This window comes from Eschrichtius robustus, chromosome 15, assembly GCF_028021215.1.
Source record: "Eschrichtius robustus isolate mEscRob2 chromosome 15, mEscRob2.pri, whole genome shotgun sequence".
Taxonomy (NCBI): Eukaryota; Metazoa; Chordata; class Mammalia; order Artiodactyla; family Eschrichtiidae; genus Eschrichtius; species Eschrichtius robustus.
The window spans coordinates 89622563-89644550 of NC_090838.1; the positions used below are offsets into that span (position 1 = coordinate 89622563).

The 21988-nt window shown below is 48.2% G+C and overlaps 1 protein-coding gene across 2 annotated transcripts in view; it reads left to right on the forward strand.

Annotated features, from left to right (window-relative positions):
• Positions 1-2227: 2227 nt before the first annotated feature.
• The window catches only part of NPAS2 (neuronal PAS domain protein 2), a 188857-nt gene continuing 169096 nt past the window's right edge, over positions 2228-21988 (forward strand). The window contains exon 1 of one of the 2 annotated variants that reach the window (XM_068564274.1): positions 2228-2306. The gene's annotated coding sequence lies outside the window, so the exon portion shown is untranslated. The remainder of the gene's footprint in view (positions 2307-21988) is intronic. The other variant, XM_068564272.1, reaches the window with a different exon arrangement.

The following is a 21988-nucleotide window of genomic DNA, read 5'->3' on the forward strand; positions in this document are numbered from 1 at the left end:
GAAAGGAAGGGAGGTGGCTTTAAATTCTGCATTAAATCCGGTTAAAGGCACACAGCTTTATCCTTTAGTAGATATTAGTCATGGCACGCTTTAAGGGCAGGGCAAAACGTACTTGCCCGAAGTAAAGGGAGGGGGTAAAAGAACAAAGCAAAATAAAGTTTTAAAATGTTCTCCTTTTGGAAAGGGAGGTATTTCAAGACCACAACGTGCCAAATGCGTCCTCCTCCTTCTTGAAAAGCCCTCCAAGTCAGAAGCAAGCCTGAGAATAACAGCTTCTCAGGATGCGCAAAGCTCCTGCAGCTGATTATTTTTCAGGAGGAGAATTAGACAAAAATAATACAAGAGGGAAATAAAGAGAATGACCTACTTTACAGGGGGGAAAAAGGAGCTCTGTGTGAGCGTTTTGATCTAATTGACAGTGCGGCGCTGCATGCCCAAATAAGGCGTTGTGGGTCGGGTCTGCGCGGTAGAGGGTTTGTCTTGAACTCGAGCGCGGAGAGAATAAAGCCAGGGCCCTGGAACCGAGTTGGGGGCCCCGTCTGATGTTCAGAGGAAAGGCCCTAGGAGATTCCTTCTGGCCGCAAAACAGGAGTCTGATGGAAAAGGACCGGTGGGGGCGCTTTCCTCTCCAGGGCTACTTGTAGGAATGTGCGAAGGACCCAGGGACATCCGAAAAAAGGCTGCTGGGCGCAGAGCGCTGTGCCAGGCACTGTACCTCTGTGATGTCTGGGAAGGGGGACCTCCCGGGGGAAGGAGACCTCGCCCCTCCTTTGGGCTTCTCGCCAGGCGCCTCCACGTGGGGAACGCCGCCGCCGAGGATGGAGTGGGGTCTGCTAGGCTAGGGGAAGCTGGTCACCGTTCCGGGCCTTGGCGGGGCGCGGGGTCTCCCCTTCCCACCCGACTCTGTCTCGGAGCCCAGCAGACTATGGAACAGCAGCTCTTGGCTCCTGGGACTGTTTATGTGCACGTGTCTGTGTTCGGTGAAAGCCTCCCTGTTTCCTCGCGCGCGCCGCTCCAGCTTCTCCTTTTCTTGGATTCTCGCCTGTCTCCTCCCACAGAGGGGAAAAAAAAAAAAAAGGTCACGTATGTTTGGAAAAATATGTAGGTCAGTGGAACATTTCCTGCACTGGTGCAAAAGGAGAGGAGGGCAGCGGGGGAGGGGAGGGAGCGGCCGCGTGGAGCTCCGGGCGCGCGCTCCTGGCCACGGTCCCCCACCCCTCGGGCCTCTGCTTAGGAGGGGGGCAATGAGCCGGCTCCTTTCCATCCTTGACCCATTTTCCGGACCAGCTACGCTCGCCTTGGAAGAAACAGCGATCATTCCTCCCCAGCAGGCGCCGCGGTCCTCCGCGAACCGCGCTCGCCGGCGTCTCCCCGACCCTCGCCGCCTCTCATTGAGAAAGCGCAGTGGTCGGCGCGCAGAGACGCGCCCGGTGCCCTGGCTGGGGCTCCGCGAGCAGGCCCGCCCCGCGAGGACGGCGTGCAGGGGACCGCGGTGGCGCGCTCGCCCCCCCCAGCGCACGGGACAGCGGGGTGGCCGCGGGCAGGGCGAGGGTCGGCACGGGGCAGGGGAGGAAGATTCCCCGCCACCCCCACTGACAACTTTGACGGGACCTCAGCCGGCAGCCCCGCATCTGCTGGCCTTCCCTCTGGCCAGTTTCCCTCTAAGCACATCCCCGCCCCCGCCCCGCGCCCAGTCCCGACCCCTCGCCCACCGCCGGACCCCGCCGCGCGTCCCCGGCAGCCCAGCAGAGGCGGTGGCGGCCTCGGGGCGCGGGTGTCTGCGCCGCCCAGGGAAGCTGGGGGGTCCGGGGGTCCATCTGCCCGTACGGCGCGCAGGGTGCGTGGCCCAGGCTGGGTCGCGGCCAAGGCCCGGCGTGCGGCCAGGAGCGACCCGGCCGGCGGCGGCGGCAGCGGGAGCGGAGGGAAGGAGGAGGAGGAGGTGGAGGAGGAGGAGGAGGACCGAGAGGAGGAGGGAGGAGGGAGGGGGAGGAGGAAGAGGCGGCTGCGGCTCTCCCCGCCGGCTCTGCGTGCGGAAGAGTTTGCCGCGCGAGCAGCGGGCCTCCCGCAGGAGCCAAGAGAACCCGCGGCGGCGGCGGCCCGGGAGCCGCGGCCGCGTAGCTCCGAGACCCGCAGCCGCGGCGGCGGCGGCGGCGGCGGCGGCTGCTAGAGCAGCGCCTCCCGCCGCCGCCCGGGAGGAGCTCGCCGCGCCCGCTCGCCGCCTCGGCTCCCAGCGGCAGCGGCGGGAGGCGCGTCTCCCCGGCCCAGTCCGCGCCCGGCCCCGCGGGGCCGCCCCGGCCCGCTCCGAGGTAAGGGCCGCACCCCGGGACGCGGGTGGCCCGGGTGGGAGGACCTGCGCGCGGGGTCGCGGGACTCCGTCACCTGCTCACCGGCGCGGTGGACGCGCGGGGTGCGGAGGGACGCTCGGGCCCGGGGCTGCGCGGCGCGGGGGTCGGGGGTGCGGGGCGGTTGGGTCCCCACCCCCAGTCCCGGGTCCCGCGGCGGGGACATCGCGTCCTGCGGGACCGCAGCGGCGGCCGGGCGGGTGGGCTTCGGGTGCGTCTCGCCAAAGAGGCAGAGGACGAGACACCCCGAACCTCAGGATCTGGGGTGCTCTGAGAGTACCTTCGGGGTGGGCGGAGGCCGTGCCCGGGTAGCAGCCTCGAGGGTCGCCCATTGGCCTCCCCGAGCCCCACCGCGCGCCCCGCCCCGGAGCGTGGGGCGCCGGGGACCCCCGGAGAGAGTGCCGTGCGCGCCCCGGGCACCACCTATGTCGGAATTGGTTCCGGGCCGGAATGGGTGCCGAGCCTGCCCCCCGGACGCCCGGAGAGCGCGTGGCCCGGCCCCTCGCGCCGCCGTGCTACCCGGAGCTCCTCAGGTTGGATGCCAGGGTGCTATTTTGTTGGGAGGTGCGCCCGCTCCCAGAGCCGAGGAGCGAGGCTTACCTTTGACCTTTCCGTAGAGCGCCGCGGGGTCGGAAACGGGGGCGGGGGGGCGGGGTAGGGACGGGTACCAAGGGGCCAAATTAAAAACCAACCCCTCTCCTCTGCCTGCCCCTCCTTAACTGCTCAAGGTAAGAAAGTTTGTTTTCAGCCCTGTGGTTCATAAATAATTAGTAACCAGTTTTGTTGATGAAGCAAGATGGAAACCTTAAAAATACGTACGCACTTCCAGAAAGTCTAAAAGCTCCCAAGGTTGTATCCAGGAGGCTTTAGTTCGGAAAGTTAAAAGCCCCTGAGTTCAACAGGTGTTCAGAAGGGGTCCGAAAGGGGAGAGCTTGGCGAGTTTCATCTTTTTAGTACCTGCTCCTTTGATTCATTAAATTGATTGGCCTGTTTCTTTAAGGTAAAATATTGAGTAGTTATTAACTTAATTAGCAGAGACGAACTGGTCATTCTTGATTATTTAGAACCCAAACCTTCTTGTCCTTAATAGAAGGGTTTTCCCCATTTGGACTTCCCAGATAATTAGCTCTAAGGCAGTTCCTGGCAGGGTTCAGCCCTGTCCATCCCTCTGTCTACCGGACAGTAGCTAACTCAGTCCCTGATCAGTGAATTGACCAACTCATTATGACTTGCATTAAAACACAGCAAGTTTTAATTGCTTTTCCTTGGGAGGTGCTAGTTCAAAATTCAAGGGCAAGTAGTAGCTGCGTCTTTCTGCCCAGAAGATTTCTTGAAGGAGAAGTTTGCCAAAAATAACCCCCAAATGTATTTTAAAATAACTCCCCAATACATATGATGTTTAAATGAGCTATTCAGGCTTGGGCCACTATTTTGCAAAAGCAAAAAAATCTGTTTGCACAGGTAAACCAAGACCGATAGAAGTATTGGCATTTCTCAGCAGTCTACCTAAAGATTTAGTTAAAAATAAAGTGTGCACCGTAAAGGTTTTCAATAATTGTCTTCCATCTCACAGAGAGATGTGGAGTGTGGATTAGAAGAATTGTAAATATGCTGTTTTTAGCCATTTTCTTCCTGGAAATCGATGCCTCTATTTATTTGCTGATCTGTCCCACTGTAGCAGACGTAGAATCAGTTTTATTCTCACTGGTCCCCACAGTGACTCCCATGGAGGCCAGAGAAGGGAATATATTCCAGAGGAAATATGTTATTAGTAAAACGTTACCCCCCAAAGAGTTAAACATGCCAAGAAAAGAACCAAGTGAGGCTTCACTAATTAGTGTGATGAAAAAAATTCCCTGATTCGAGAAGCGAGTGTTCAGATGGTGACTCAAGAATTCATCTTTCTGTAGAAAATGACAATTGTTTTTAAGCTCGTTTGATTCTTGTAAGTGTTTGGGCCCCTTTTTACTATTTCTGGCTATTTAATTATGACAATGATTAAAAAAATAGTAAAAATAGTTTAAAATGATGACATCGTCTGATGTGTGTCGTTATGAAGTTGAATTCATCTTATTTTTGGAACAGTCTTTCTTAACTCTTGGTAATCTTTATAGCTGGCTCTTAGCACTGCTACTAGTTTTTAGGTTAAACATTCAAAATTAGTGATTCCTTTCAGATTAAAATAATAATGCATGCATATGCTCTTTATATCACCACCTTTATAGTAATTTTTCATGTTTGGCTTTTGAACCTTAAGCCTCCAGGGGGCTAAGTCCTGTTTCTTAATTTTTAAAACAAGTATGTATTTTATTCTTTCCGTGAAAAGTCAGTTTTTCCATGGTGATCCGGGCACCGACTGTCCCATGCTGATGCCATGCACAGGGTATCATCTCTTTCCCAAGAGAGGTCAGATTATGGGGTGTTGAAAATAGCCCAGTGACACCGTATTCTTGGCTTTCTTACAGCAAGAGTGTAATTGGCTGCATCAAAGAAACCTCTAACTGAGTTTTGCATTTGAATAGTGGAAATGATATGCATTATTTGCTTACAGAAATATTTGACTAGCATGTTCCTGATCTTCATTCTATGTGTAGCAAAGATAGGAGGTCAGGGACTGCCACATTCATACTCCCCGCAGCATCTCATCGCTCGGAGGCCTTGTTCATCATCAGTGCTCAGTAATAAGTAGGTGTAGGAAATGAGCTGACTTGTCGATGACAGTTATCCAAAGGGTAGAAGTTGCTGAATGCTAATGGGGTACTCAACTCTGAGTAATTCTAGTTTAAATCTGAAGATGATTAATAGCACCTTAGAGCACTAAATAAACACTTACTAAATGTGAGCATATTTAAAGGGGGAATTTTTTTTTAATGCAGTCTTTATGTAAGGCGCGACTGTTTCTAGCTGAATTCTTTGAGGTTGGGGACCACTTGGCATTTTAAGCAAAGTAATCTCTTGGGTAAAGTTCCCCCAGAGATCACTTGAATTTTTGTGGGTCATAAGACAATGTGTGGTTTCCGTATGATGACTTGGAATAGAAACGAAAATTTATCTTCTACGTTGGTGTGAAAAAACAAACAAAGGTATATTAAAAAAAGTGGAGGGTGCAGAACATCCCGTGTCAAACTTTATAGCGTGTGGCATTGATTGTCTGGGGACCTTGGGTCTGGGTTGGGACCTGAGATTCTGCATTTCTTACAAGATCCCAGGTGCCCTGGAGGCTGTGACACACTAGAAGTTTCTGGAATATTCTTAATTCAGTTCAGCCTGTGTTGACCAAGCATCTATTGCGTAGTAGGCCCAGGTGACAGGGAAAGAAAGCACATGGGTCTTCCCTGCCCTCAAGGAGCTAAGATGAGGAAGGGAGATTCTTTCTAGACTGAAATGAAGCCCTGGAACACCACTCTTCAGTGGTGTGGCCAGAGAGGGGCCGAGGAAAGGGGGTTTTTCTGGTAGGGCTCTCACATTGGTCGTCCTTGATCTCTAGTCTTCTTTAAATGGAAAGCTCTGTGACTCGCCAGGAAATAAAATGCAGATATTGAAATCAGACAGACCTGGGGTAGCCTCCCTGCTCAGCTACTGTGTGACTTGGGGCAACTTTTTTTAACCTCCCTGAGCCTCAGTGTCCTGATCAGAAAAATAATGGGAATAATGCTTACCTCGTCAAGTTGGTAGGATGACCAGTGAAGGACACATGTAAGGCATAACAAAAGGGATTGTTTTTATTACTGCTGATGCCTGCGAGGCAAGGAGGAAGAAGAGGTTCCTAAAAATATTTTTGTGTGTAGTTCACCAATTAGAGGTTCCATTTGGTTAATCAACAAACCCAAGGTCGGCAGTAGAGAACCCCGCCTGGGGATGGAGGGCGGGCAGCTGTGCAAGTTAATGGGATGCAAAATGGAATGATGGGAAGCACCCACATCTCCGCTCTTCTGCAGGGCCCTGGCTTCTGGTGAGCCTTGGTGATACTCTTCCAGCAATATATTTACCTGAGGCTGTTCCTGGTACTCACCCTGTAGGTTCTGTTGATCAAGACCGACTGGTGTTTGTGGCAATCAGGCACGCCTTAAAAATATGTTTTGGAGGGAAGGGCATTGGTGTGTCCCTGTCCAGGCCCTTTTAAGGGTCAGAGCCATCCATCAGCCCTCTTCAGTTTAATCTGAGTTCCCTGAGTGCGGGGTGGGTGGGAATTCACGACCCAGCGCTTTATACTTCATGGTCTGAGGTGATAGCTTCCGCCTGACGTCTGGGGAAGATAGATGTTCCAAGGTAGCGGTCTCCTTCACCCTGATTTTAAGAGGGGTAATCTGGGTAGCCCTCTAAATACTTCAGCCCACGTTGCTCTTACGGGTATGTTTGAGAGGTCCACTTACTATTTGCAAAGGAGATTTCTCTGCTCCCACTCCTAACTCCATGCCCTGCCCAAATAAACCTTGAAAACCAAGTGCAAGAGAATGGCAACGGCCTGTGTGACCCTGTGATATGTGTGAGGGAAGGACAAGTAGAGCAGTGATTGGAGCCAAAGCAGACCTGGGGGGATAGGGTATGGTAACAAGGGAGGGAAGGCGGGGCAGGGAGCATCTGAACACTTAAAATGGAGATCACAGCAGAGGTAGGGCCAGAGGGTAGGAGGTGGGATCCAGTAACATTATGCATTTCGTTACTTTGATGAAGGCCATGGAGGATTATGTCCCAGGTCCCTGAAAATCGTCTGGGCTTCTGATGGACACAAGCCCTCCTAAAGGAAGGCAGGTGACAGAGCCGAGCTGCACGATACTTCCAGCCTCTTCTGAACCAAAAGTGGCGCTGTGCAATGTCTCGAGGGATATCTGGGCCCCTTTGAAAGTCAAAATACTGAGAACTGGAGAACATTGTAAAAGTCATTTTTCTGTTATAAAAGTATACTTAATTTTTGGCAAATGTAGAAAAGACTGAAGAAAATGAAGATTACCCACAATCTCGAGGTGTGTTTCCCTTCAGTCTTTTTTCTATGCATTAAAATTATTTTTTTTAATGTTAGATTTTTAAAAATAATATAATCTTTTAAAATTTTCAAGTAATCCACAACCACTTCTTAGTAAAAAGAAAAAGATCCGCTTTGCTGTCTGGTCCTACCTAATCATCACCCCCTTTTTTCTGCCGGGTAGAAACCTGATTTTGCTCAGGAGTCAACCCTAGTCCACATGTCTCAGGGGTAAATCCTGATTGGCTGAGCAACCATGGGGCGGGGCCTGTTGTCCTCACCAGTGCTAGGCTCGAGGTGAGCAGATGGCCCTCATCCTGGCCAATCAAACGTGAGGGTGGGTTACTGGGGGGGGGCTTCCCTGACTCTTAAAAAGAGGCGCGGGAGGAAGCGGCAGCTTTTCTTCTTATGGACACAATGCCTGTAAGTGGGGCAGCCGTCAGCCACCAGAGCAGGCTGGGCCAGGTCCCAACTGACCTGCAGAAGAATGCAAAGGTGAAGAATGGGGCCTCCACAGTGCCCTTGACCTTCCGAATTACCCAAGAGGAGTCTCTGATTTAGGACGTTTGGGACCTGAAGCCTTCCTGACCCCTTAAAGCAGGTCGAGTTGGGTGTTTTGTTAGTTGTAGCCAAAAGCATCCTAACTGACGCATCCCACAGCTCTCCACCCCTCTCAGGAGGTGATTGCTGTTAGCCATGTGGGTATAACCTACTAGTCATTTTCGCTGCATTTACGTATATACCCATACATGTACATTTTCTTTCTAAACCAACAGAGCTAATTCTATGCGTTTTATTTAGTGACTTTTTTGTGTGTGGCATGAGGTGTTTTTTTTGGTCATTTCTTATATCTATTCTTTGTAAAGGTTACATAGTAATATTCAAAAGTATGGCTGACACATAATTCATTTAACCCATTCCCTACTGTTAAACATTTATTGTGCTTTGTTTCCACTTCTTGACTATTGCAAACATTGCTTGCATTAACTTCCTGATCTGTATAGCTTCAGGTACATTTCAGATTTTTCTCAGGGATTACCAGTGGAGGATTCCTGCGTAAAGGGGCACACCTCTTTGAAAGACTGATAGATGCTGCTAGGTATATGAGTAACACAGTATGGAAGGGTGCTGTGTCTCCATGTCTTAACCAAACTCCAATTCATTGAATATTCTGGGTAAACATGATTTTAATGGCTGTGTAATAAGCCATGATAATTGTTTTTGGAGTGTTTCAGTGGTTTGTGAGGACACACAAGAGAATATTTGAAATGGAGGCTCTCCATGAAAACTAACTAGACATGATCAACCTTGCAGTAATCTCCAAAGAGTCCTGAAGTGGTGTTAGGAGACACACCCCTCCAGTGATCTGTTTCCAAGGAAACTTGGAGGAGACAGCCTTCCAGACCCTCCTCAATCCAGTCAGACAGTGGGCTGCCCAAGCGTTTCTAAGATGCTTTGTTGTTTCTGGGATCCACAGTTTTTACTCTGACAGACGTTCTATCTCTGAATATACAGGAGTCATTTAAACAAAGACGTCGTGCATTTCGTGAAGCAGAGCGGAAATATGAGTTTGCTGTATGAAATTTTCCAATTCTGCAAGAGAAGACGGGAAAGCAAATGGGATGGATGAAACACATAAAACATGTTAATCACATTTTTTCGCCTTAATTCAGAGAAGAAAATCTAATGTTTCGGGGAAGTTCCCAGGGACAGGGTAATTCCATTTCGAGTCTGGTGCCTAATCGTTGATCCTCACTAATAGCCCATTTCAGTGAAATTCAGATTTATCTTTAGTGCTATCTACAGAATACCAGTATTATTTCAATTTCAGAACTAGAAGGCTTCAATTTTTCCTCTGTTTCGTTTTGCAAGGTTAAGGCCTATTTAGAAATAGGCAGCATGGGACTTCCCTGGTGGCACAGTGGTTGGGAGTCCGCCTGCCAATGCAGGGACGCGGGTTCAATCCCTGGTCCTGGAGGATCCCACGTGCCACGGAGCAACCAAGCCCATGCGCCACAACTACTGAGCCTGCGCTCTAGAGCCTGTGAGCCACAACTACTGAGCCCACGTGCCACAATTACTGAAGCCCACGTGCCTAGAGCCCGTGCTCCACAACAAGAGAAGCCACCGCAGTGAGAAGCCCACGCACCGCAACGAAGAGTAGCCCCCGCTCACCGCAACTAGAGAAAGCCCACGCGCAGCAATGAAGACCCAACACAGCCAAAAAATTAATTAATTAACTTAAAAAAAACTGTATGCCCTTAAAAAAAAAAAAGAAATAGGCAGCATGATAGGTGTACACATCGCAGTGTGAACAGTCAGCCGGCATGTTGTCAGAGTGGGGGAAGGGTTAGACATTGCCTCTCAGCCTGAGAAGTTTTTGGGAGGAGGTGGGTTGGAGTGAGACAGGGAAGAGCCCATCCGGCTGCTGAGTAGATCCAACAAATCATGGATTTTCCACATCAACACCCCCATTTGTACTATCTACAAAAAACATGGCCTGAGGGGAAGGGTCCAGGGGAGGGATAGATTGGGAGTTTGGGATTGACATGTACACACTACTATATATAAAATAGATAACCAACAAGGAACTCTGTTCAATATTCTATAATAACCTAAATGGGAAAAGAACTTGAAAAAGAGTAGATACATGGGGACTTCCCTGGCAGTCCAGTGGTTAAGACTCTGTGCTACCACTGCAGGGGCATGGGTTCAATCCCTGGTCAGGGAACTAGGGTCCCGCATGCCAAGCTCCGAAAAAAAAGAAAAAACAAAGAATAGCTACATGTATATGTATAACTGAATCACTTTGCTGTACGCTCGAAACTAACACAACATTGTTAATCAACTCTACTCCAATATGAAATTTGGAGTATAGTTGGCTTCGGGCTTCCACTGCGGTGGCTTCTCTTGTTGCAGGAAAAAAAAGAAAACTAAAAAAATAAAAGAGAATTCCTCAAAAAAAAAAAAAAGAAAAGGAATTAACAAATCAAAAAAAAAAGACATGGCCCGTGGTGTCATCATCATTTACTACATAAGATGCCTGTTTCCCTGGAGATCATGTTCTACTAAAACTATGAAAACAATTTAAAACCCCCAGTGTTGGTGTGTGTTTGTGGTGGGGTGGAATGTTGCCAAGAACGAATTGTTGTGTCGCTCTGGACTATCAGTTCCTCCAAAGACCCAAAGCAGAGATTACTCTTGACCTCACCAAGGCTTTCTTCCCCTTTACGTTGATTGTCAGAGAGAGAAACTCATTCACAGCAAATTTGCACGGGGGTTTTGTCGAGGTTTTACTATCTCTCCAGCTAGAGAGCTTTCTTCTATTTCCGATCCTGTGTAGCCCTTGGCTGATAATAATCACTTGGATTCATGGCTCAAGACAAACTGATTTCATTTGAGCTAAGAGAGCTTCTGATTTTCAAGCCACTTCTGGGACTTCCCCGCAGTGTGTCCACTCCAGCCTCTGCCTCTCAGCTCTCGACACTGAGGGCGCGAGGCGGCCTCGTTCTGCCTGGTCCTGGGATCCTGGAAGCACTTGTCACGCGCCACAGTCCCTCTTTGGGAGTCTGTCACTCACCTCCACACACCAGGTTTACCAGCATGGGGTGGCAGCTCAGAAAAAACCTCCGTCCTGTGACCGTCACCTTTACTTTCACTGGATCTGGAAAGGCTCCACTTTTGGAGGCTGTGTCCAGGGGAAGCACAAGACCCCTCGATTTTAGAGTTAAATGAAGGTGGTCTTGATGAGCACAGACCCCCTCCCCTGCATCTCACATCCCAGCCCTGACTTCTCCACTAGCTCAGGTTTGCGCTTTCACCTTCTTGGCCGTCACTCACCCCTCAGCAGGCTGACGCTTAGTTCTCAGAGCTCTGAGTCCTTCCCTTGCTCTCAGGTGAGTAACAGGACGCTTCCGGGCAGGGCTGCAGCCATGACTCTCTAACAGTTCGGTTTGGACCCGGCGTCCCAGATCGTTGCCCTGGTCCACATGTGTGCGCGTCATTCTTGTGCCCGAGCCTGGGCTCAGGCTGGTCTGCGAGCCCCCTGCACCCCACACCTCGTGCAGGGCCGGCAGGTAGGCGATCGCAGGGCTCAGTGGAAGAAACGAGAGGAGACCGTGGACGTTGGGTTCCCAGCTGCCAAACAGCAGGTGTCATCCGCTCAGCAGTGTCCAAGGAAGCTCAGCAGCGCCCGGCTTCCTGCATGGGGGCCGCTGGCAGCTCCGGTCCCCTCCCCACCTGGGGGCAGCTCATCACTCATCTTCATCCTGGGTGTCCAAGCACTTCCTTGGGAGGTTCCCCCGGCTGGATCTGCCCTGGCAGGTCCTCAACCAGTGCCTCCACCTTGGCTGCCCAGCACCAGGCCACCATCCCCTGTGCTCTGAGAAGACACCCACGTCTGGGCAGTGAGACAGCCGCCCAGCTTGTGCCCATTTATCTGGACCTGTGCCGTCGGGTCCATATGGAGTTACTGGGTGGGAGTGGCCTGTTTCCCCCCTCTCTTATCTCCCCCGGCCTCGACTGGTGGCGTTCTCCAAGCACGCAGGAGAAGCTGCAGCTGACCAGCTCCAGAGGCTAGGATGGCCCCTTCCTGCAAAGACCTGGGAACTTGTGGGGCGTGCCTGTATTTTAAAAAGAAGAATAGTTCCCTCTGTGTTCCCAGTTTCTCCAAAACTGTGCTGTGTTTGCAGCGGTCAGCTGTTCAGAGTGGCCAGCTGTCTAACCTCTGCTTTATGGACCAAACCCTGGTTTCCGTCGTGCCACGTGTCTAAGTTCTTGTCTCTGTTAAGCAGCAGAGTCTCATCCCTCAGGCTGTGGGGTGGCATCGTTAGGAGGAACTCACTTGAGGCTGTGTTTGTATTTTCTAACATCTCAGGTTGGCAGCTCCTGTATGTATATTGCAACCTGTTTACATGAGATACTTGTAAAAGCCTGCAGCCTTTTTCTCCCATGTGGCGGCATTGACCTATGACCTGATTTTAAATCACAGCATGGGGTGGCCATTGCCATATGGGTCAGCAGCATTTTTTTCTTTTTTTATTGAAATAAAGTTGATTTACAATGTCGTATTAGTTTCTGGTGTACAGTGGAGTGATTCAGTTATACATATATATATATACATTCTTGTTCATATCCTTTTCCATTATGGTTTCTCAGAGGATATTGAATAGAGTTCTCTGTGCTCTACAGTAGGACCTTGTTGTTTATCCATGCTCTGTATACTAGTTTGCATCTACTAATCCCAAACTCCCAATCCATCCTTCCACCATCTCCCTCCCCGCCTTGACAACCACAGGTCTGTTCTCTATGTCTCTGAGTCTCTTTCTGTTTCACAGATAAGTTCATTTGTGTCATATTTTAGATTCCACGTATAAGTGATATCATATGATATTTGTCTTTCTCTGTCTGACTTACTTTGCTTAGTATGATAATCTCTAGGTCCGTCCATGTAGCTGCAAATGGCATTGTTTCAGTGTTTTTTATGGTGAGTCAGCAGCATTTAACAATGACTTAGTGAAGACAGCTTGTGGCCCGCGGCAGAAAGCCCTGACACCCTGACACGGTCACTGTGGCCAAGTGACCTCGGCAAGTCACATACACACTCAGTCTCTTCATCTTAACAGGGAGGTATTGATACTGAAGGGGGAAAACCAAGAAGAGAGAATGTTTGTGAAAGAGTTCCATAAAACTGAAAAGTTGTAGTACTCTTCTTATTACTTGCTGTTGTGACCAGCTCGTCATTCAAGCTCCTCCACACCCAGCTGGGTAAATGCCAGCCCCAAGGTGACTTCTTTTTGAATGAAGCACTTGGTTTTCTTTCACACAAGGTACATGCTAGCAATTAAAAACACAATATAGGCCAGTGTTCTCTTGAAAGCTAACGTCATGGGAAAAAGTGAAATCCTTCAACTATAGAAGCCAAACACTTAGAACATCTTGGCAGTGGCTTGGGCTTGCAGTTTGCTTTCGAAAGCTTTTGCCATTTATAAGAACAAAGTAGCCTGAAAACATTTGGTGCCTGAAAATTCGAACTAAATCAAATAGACTCAGCATGTTCCCATGAATTCTAAGATTTTATGGGATGTGTGGGGCATTTCCCCATGATAAATGTGATGTGCTATTTCTTGTGACCTTTTGTTTCTTTCTAAAGAGGGTTGGCCTGTGGAATTGGGACTCAGCTCTGACCACCCTGGAAGAATGCTGTGACTTTCCTCCTGTGTCAGAATTCCTTACAGAGCAAGGATCTCCTGATTTTCAGTGGAACCAGGAGTTTAGTCTTTGGACTGGACACACACAAATATGCCGATTCTGGTTAATAAGTTGGTTTTCATTGTGGAGAACCGTGTGGAGGTTCCTTAAAAAACTAAAAATAGAGCTACCATATGATCCAGCAATCCCACTCCTGGGCATATATCCAGAGAAAACCATAATTCAAAAAGATACATGCACCCCAATGTTCATAGCAACACTATTTACAATAGCCAGGACATGGAAGCAACCTAAATGTCCATTAACAGATGAATGGATAAAGAAGATGTGGTATATATATATATATATATATATATATACATACATACATATACACACACACACACACACACACACACACACAATTGAATATTACTCTGCCATTAAAAAGAATGAAATAATGCCATTTGCAGCAACATGGATAGACCTAGAGATTATCCTACTGAGTGAAGTAAGTCAGACAGAGAAAGACAAATATATGATATCCCTTATATGTGGAATCTTTTCTTCTTGTAAAAGATTTAATTTTATTTATTTTTGGCTGTGTTGGGTCTTCGTTGCTGTGCGCAGGCTTTCTCTAGTTGTGGCGAGCTGGGGTTACTCTTTGTTGTGGTGCGCGGGCTTCTCATTGTGGTGGCTTCTCTTGTTGCGGAGCATGGGCTTTAGGCACGCAGGCTTCAGTAGTTGTGTGCGGGCTCAGTAGTTGTGGCACGCAGACTCTAGAGCTCAGGCTCAGTAGTTGTGGTGCACAGGCCTAGTTGCTCTGCGGCATGTGGAATCTTCCCCGACCAGGGATCGAACCCATGTCCCCTGCATTGGCAGGTGGATTCTTATCCACTGTGCCACCAGGAAAGTCCCATGGAATCTTAAAAAATGGTACAAATGAACTTATTTACAAAACAGAAATAGAGTCATAGATGTAGAAAACAAACTTATGGTTACCAAGGGGGAAAGGGCAGGGGAGGGATAAATTGGGAGATTGGGATTGACATATACACACTACTATATATAAAATAGATAACTAATAAGGACCCACTGTATAGCACAGGGAACTCTACTCCGTACTCTGTAATGACCTATATGGGCAAAGAATCTAAAAGAAAAAGGGATATATGTATATATGTAACTGATTCATTTTGCTGTACACCTGAAACTAACATAACATTGTAAACTACCTATACTCCAATAAAAATTAATTTAAAAAATAAGTTGGCTTTGAGATGGAAGGAAAGGACCTACAACGGACTGAATATTTGTGCCTCCTCCAGAATTCATATGTTGAAACCCTGATCCCAATGTGATGGTGTTTGGATGTGGGACTTTGGGAGGTGATTAGGTCATGTGGGTGGGGCTCTCGTGGATGGGATTAGTACCCCTATAAGAAGAGGCCAGAGAGCTCAGTAGCCCTCCTTCCACCATGTGAGGACACAACAAGAAGGCCCCCACCTGCAGGTGGCAAGTGAATCCTAACCAGAACTGACCACGCTGGCATCTTGATCTTGGATGTCCGGCCTCCCGAGCTATGCGAAATAAATTCTGTCGTCTAAGCCACTCAGTCTCTGGTCATTTGTTATAGCTGCCAGAATGGACTAAGATAGGACCTCAGAGATCATCCAGTGCAAGGTAGCTCACCTTTTCCAGATGAAAATTAGAGGTTCAGAAAGCAAAGGGGCCTCTCCCTGCTCCTGGAGCCCCAGGTCCTGCATCCAGGCAGACCTGCTGACCCTTCCAGGAGGTTCTGTGCTTCCCTTTTTCCCTGAGACCTGAGAATGTTGCTTCTCAGCTGAAATCCAGCCAATGCAAGGATGAGGCTATCCCCAGCCTCGGCCAGTACACTCATGCCCGGAAATACTGGGAGGGGGAATGCCTGCAGCTTGAACGGTCAGCCTCCCCCCAGATCCGTCCTATCTCTCAGAGCACCATGCAATCTGCTCTCCAACGTGACAGTCAGATAAGGGAGTCAGAGTCCCGGGGTTGCTGGGAATGGAGGAACAAGCACACGCAGGACACAGACTGTCCCCTTTCACTTCTGGAACCCACTCGCTCTTGTAGCTGCTGACATCGACTTCCTTCCAGATAAACAAAATAAAAGCACAGAACTCGCTCACTTCCAGGATGAAGGATGAAATGCCTCTTTATTTGAACAACTTCCCAAAGTGCTTCTCACATCTGGGGGGCCGGGGTCCACGGTAGGACTTTCCCACCTGCGCGTCTTTTATGCCTTAACTTTGTCACCTATGCCGCTTGGGCCTCTCTTTATCATGTTTCCTTAACAAATGAGGCAAGGTAAAATATCATCGGGTCTGGGGTCAGGGCTGTGTCCACTGTCGCTGTCGCACACATTAGCGCCTTGGACTCGACAGCAGTCTCTGGAGGGAAGCGCTGTTTGATCCCCGTTTTGTGTACAAGACGCCTAGGCTCAGAGAGGTTAAGAGACTATCACAGGGACATTCAGAGCAGGAATTTGAATGTAGCTCTTTAAAGAAGGACCAAAAATAGAACAGCCGGTTTTATTTACTTTTTCTGAAATGCCACTTCTGAGAAGCTAGGATATGTAGAAAACGATTTAAGCATCTTACATGTGACTTTTTTTTTTAAGTGGGTTTTCTTGAGTATGAGGTTATCATGCGGCTGCTGGAGTAGAAAACAACTCCAATCTGGGGTCCGTTTTCAATGCGGCTCTTTGGAGGAGGAGGCCGTGTGTGAGAGGGCACGAAGAGGAAGGCTGGCAGGAAAATCTTCTTTAGGGCAAAATCATTATTCTGTTCCTTGCCATCTTTTAGTAGCTAACCTGCTTTTCAGAATGGTTTCTTTTGCTGTAATAAGGACTCTTAAATCAGGACACTCCTTCCGCCTCTCCTCGTTTTGTTTGGGCTCAGGGACATCTTTCTTTGGCCGAACTCAACATAGAGTCAGCACGAAAAGGTAGGGGCCACCTGGTACCACATTTGCGAAAACACTTTCACCTGAGTCTCATCATCCTGGACCTAGAAAACCAGCAGCTGCCTTATTGACGCACAAGCCTCCTGGAAGTCACCTGGGTTAACCTGAAGTGTGCCCCTCCACCCCTGACACACACACACACACACACACACACACACACACACACACACACACACACACACACACACACACACACACACACACACAGGCAGGAACCTCGGCACTCAGCAGATGCCAAAGAAAATAGATGCAGGAAAGGTATTAAAGGCTTTTAAAGGCTCCTCTAAGTCCTTTCTTTTTGATTTGACTCCAGGGGAAGTATCTACAAAGCCGGTCCACTTAACTTATGAAGGGCAGTCCAGAAAACCCCAATCCCACCTCCCTCCACCTTTGGGCAGCTGTAGGCAGAGGGGCTGGGCTCGCCATGTGGGCTGGGTTGGATCAATTCTGTCCTTGCCTGTCCTTCTGTCCCCACCATTTATGGAGACAGAAGCAAAACCCCAACACAAACATCTGTACGATAATTCGGTCTGTCCTAGGATTGACACACATAGGCACAGGCAAAAGCAAATGTGTTCCAGCCACTTTGCTCAGATTTGTACCACACTCTCTCCAAAGAGGAAGGATTAGCCATCCAGCACCTTCTCAGAATGAGTGTGTTACCCTACCCGAGAAATTTCTGTTTTTCTCCACCATCCTTTAATAACATCCATCTGAATTATTCTGGGCTGTGTATCAGTTCAGAGAGTTCTAAAAACAAACTGATTTAGCATTCTTTTTTTTTTTTTTTTTTTTTGGTGGGATCTTACTTTCCCGACCAGGGATCGAACCTGTGCCCCCTGCAGTGGAAGCACAGAGTCTTAACCACTGGACCGCCAGGGAGGTCCCTAAAAACAAACTGATTTAGGAAGGTATTTTGGTGATGGCAAGTTAAACATGTGCCTTCGACGATGAGGATGGAGATGGTGGGCTTGGGATTACTTGCTGTCAGGACCAACCATGAACTGATAGGGCCAGGAGTTAACTCTGATTCAAGGGGTACTGCGTAGTACCAGTTATGCAAAGGGTGGGCTATGCCAGGTAAATTCCCTTTTTCATCAGTTCCCTACACACAGAACTTTTGGCATCTTGGTTTCAACGCTTTCCTGCTTCTTTGGTCTTGCCTTTTGCTCCTATCATGAAGGTGGGTCTCCTACCCCAAGCATGGTGTCAGGGGAAAGAGGTATACAGGGTTTGGGAGGAAGGGTTCACCCCAGCTTTCCCAGAGGGTGAAAAGTTTGATCCAAAATACGGGAAAAACTTTACAAAGAACATGAGATGAGGTCTGTGAAATGTGGGGCTTCTCTTAGTTCTGGGGCAGATTTTTCAGGATCCAGAATTAAAACCAAGAATACCTTTGAGCCCTTTATGTAAGCTTACCTGGTGGCAGCCCTTGTGTTGCTATTTCTAGGAAATTATGATGTTGCCAAACACCTGAGTCATTCAGCAGTGGGTCCCCGTCCTTCCAGAATTAATTAATGTTCTAGGGCAAACCTAGTATCCCAAAGAGTTTTTTTTTTTTTTTTTCCCCAGCCAAAGAAGAAACTGGAATTCATTTGAATTCAGGCAGAATGAAGAATTCTTTCAGATAACTTGAGGCCCATAGTGGATCTATTTTATCTTCTGTCTAAAAGTTAGATTGTAAACTGCCACATTTATCCTACTATCCTAATCTCTTTGTTATACCTAACCATGGGTTGCCGTTTTTTAAGACAGTTTACGTTTTACTTCAGCAATTTCCGCTTTCAGTAACTATCAGAAAACTTCTGGGAAATATCTGGGGTGAGCTTCTAATCTGAGTGAAGATAAACTGAATTTCCTTCATACTGGTCCTTTTCTCCTCTTCAAGCTGAAGTGAAGAAAAATTGGGCGCGTGTAGAGAAGATGGTGTGGAAGAGACTTGGATTCTTGTGGCAGAGTCTCCCTGGGAATTTGTCCTCCAAAGAGGAGAGTCAGGGGCAATAGACCTGGAGGAAACCTCAGAGTCTCAGGCCACCAACACCATCATGTCACAGATGGGGAAACTGAGGCAGGACCTGGGCAATGGCAGAGTCCAGCGTGGAAGCAGGTCTCAGCCGCATGTCCTGAGGTCATTGTCTGCTTCTCTTCACCTCCCTCCCCTTTCTTGCCCACGTGCCTTTCAGTGTACATGTTGATCATTTTTACAAACAGGAACAGGATTACAGCTGTGAAAGAAAAGACAAATACTGCCTAGTTTAAGTCCCCAGATCACCACCATTGGTTTAGCTCATTTGTATGATTCCCGTAAGTTGGATGGATAATAATAAACATTTTAAATTTGCTTTCTCATGATTGCATGCACTGATTTAACTTCTTTTCCTTGACAATTAATTTGCATACTCAGTGAGTTGAGACAGAGGGCGTAGTGGCCCCAGGGCCAGCAGACCCCCGGTCTTGGCCCCTTTTACCCGTGGGGAAGTTCGTTATTTCTCTGCATCCTCTGAGAAGTTGAGAATACAAGGCCCACCTTCCGGCAGGAAGACAGTCTTTGAACAGTAGTTAAAACAGCTGTTGAATGTTTAACACTTTTTTCTTCTTGATGGAATTTAGGATTTATTGAAAAACTGTGCCTTGTTAGTACATGCAAAGGATGTTAAGGCAAACTGTTCTCGTCTATATCTGGGGTGTCTATATTTTGATATTTTACATGAAAAACAAACGTTAATGGCATTATTTTGTTCACCTCTCCAGACCCCCGGGCCTTTGCCCATGCTGTTCCCCCCACCTGGAACACCCTTCCTGCCTTTATCACCTGCTGACTCCTGTTCACCCTTTTGGACTCAGCTCTGGCCTCCAGGATCCTTCCCTGAGGGGGTCTAATGGCTGTGCTCTGGAGTCCTACAGAACCTCTTGCATGTCTTTTTCGTGGCAGTATCTAGATTTTACAGTTTGGAAGTTACCAGCTTCTGTGGCTGTCTCCCCACTAGACTGTAGGTCCCTGGGAGTAGAGATCAGAATTTCCCCTTTGTCTTGCAGGAGCTGCTGTGTAGCAGACATGCTCCATCAGTGTTTGTTGAACTGAACCGAAGGACAGAAAACCTCTGTTCATTTGAACTGGGTCATGGGACCCACTTTAATAAAGTTACATCATTTAGTCTGGGGGAGAATGGATACACGTATATGTATGGCTGAGTCGCTTTGCCGTGCACCTGAAACTATCACAACATTGTTAATCACTATACTCCAATATAAAATAAAAAGTTAAAACAAGTAAATAAAGTTACATCATTTAGTCATTTTGGGTCCTTGAGATCCTGTGTTGTATTAAGTGCTCTCCTCAGCCAAGGGCTAATCCACTTGTGTTCACAGGCCCTGGTTCCTCAAAACGCAATCATCTACCTCCTGGTGGCCACTGGACAATCTTTCCACTACAGCCTTTCTTCTTGTCTTAATCCTTTTCAGCCCAATGTTCCTGAGGCTTTAGGGTTCAGAATCTGGAATTCCAGATCTGATATCTCAGAGAACATCAGGTGCCTGTGAAGTCACATGTCCCATCGCGGCGGGGCAAGGAACACTGCGAACCACATCCATCGGAGAAGGTCACATAGGCTGAGTGGAAAGAGCACGTGACAACGGATGGTCTGATTCCATTTCAATTAGAACATGGCAAAATGAAAGGAGTGATCTCTCTGCCAAACAGAAGTGTGGGGAGGTGGTAGAACACAGTGCTTACAAGTCATGGGGATGGTGTGTAGGCTGCCTGGGTTCAAATCCAGCTCTGCTCCCGGCCAGCTGTGCAACTCAGGAAAGTGGCTTACACCCAGAACCTCCATGTCTTCCTCTGTCCAGTGGGGATATGGCGGTTCCTACTCCTTGCTGTCGTTCTGAGGATTAGCTGAGATGCTATATGCAGAGCCCCTAGGACTGTGCTGGCAGTACAGGAGGCAAGAAGTTAGTTGTCACTATTCTGTTCTCTACAGTGAACATGTTTGCTCAGGCCAATTATACCTATGAAAATTTTGGAAAAAGTATGAAATGTTTAGAGAAAGCCAGCCAGCATAATCCCTACCTGTGTAGCTGGCACTGCTACAGGGCTGTGTAGGAGACAGGCCGGACCAGTGACCGATGGCTGTGCCCAGTGACTAAGTCAATAGCCAGACTGACCCTGCAGAATTACACACACACACACACACACACACACACACACGCTCACGGAGTTAAGCCCCCAGGTGCCAGGAAAACTGGAGTGTAGTCTCCCTGGGTATCTACATGCCCAAAGGGATGAAGCCCAGACTTTGGAAACATCTCAAGGTCATAAAAACCCAGACACAGGAGACTCTCTGACTTCCAGAGATATTTTATTTACATTCCAAAAGGTCAAGGTAAGAACCCAGGGTCCTTTCCCTCCCATCTCAAAGGAGCAAAGGTTTCTCTCCTTCCTTTCTAGACAGGGAGGGAGGCACCTGCTTCTCTCCTGCACAAAAGCAGGCAGAATCCTTTGTTTTCCATCCCGTGTCGCTGGGGTGTCATCGGCACGTGTAGAAGGTTCCCATCGGCTCTCATCACCGCGTCCAGGGATCTGGGTCTGGGGGCCCACACTGCAGGGTCACTCCGGCTGCCTCGTGTTTCTGCAGTGTTCATTTATATAAAGCATATAACTGTGAGTGGGCAACATCTCAGACCCTGCACAATTTGACAAACAGGTCCGTATAACTGGGTGTTTCCCTGGCCCAGAGAACCCTGGGTCCCTGTCTGTAGGACGTGTCTGAGGACCGAGGGAGCTGGGTCAGCACAGAGCCCAGGGTACATCGGCAGGACCAGGTGAATCCAGGTGACCTCACTGGCATTCCTTCTTTTACCAGAGAGACCCCGTACGTCAGTAAACAGCCAATTTCTACAAATTGTAGCTGGATTCTTTAATAGTAAAGTACAGTTCTAATGAAATGACTCTGCCCCAAGCTGTTTCTGAAAGGAGTGAAAAAATGCTGCAGTCTCCTGGTGTTCCCACTTTTGATCAGCCTTATCTGGGAATTTAATACATTTTCTGATCAAAGTCCAAAGTCTCTGCTTTGCTGCAGCTTTAATCTTTGGCTATAAAGCGTCCTTCTATTACACACACACACACACACACACACACACACACACACACAAAAATCAGATTACAGCCAAACGGGGGGTTGGAGGGGGTGGGTAGGGAATACATATCTAGATAAAGAGGTAATCAGTGCCTTCATTATGGGAAGGTGCTTGGACGGTTCAGGTAAAGGTTAACAATTTTTTCAATGTAACTTTTCAGTATGTTTGAGATATTTTATTCTATATACTGAATTTTGTTCATTGTTGAAATGGTCCTAAGCCATGTTCTGCTATTTTTTGATGTTTATGTCAAGAAAAAGAAGAAAAATAATTTAAATTCAAATGCTTTTTGAACTCCAGTATTTAACTTATTTTTTTTTAAATTTTTATTCAAATATAGTTGATTTACAATGTT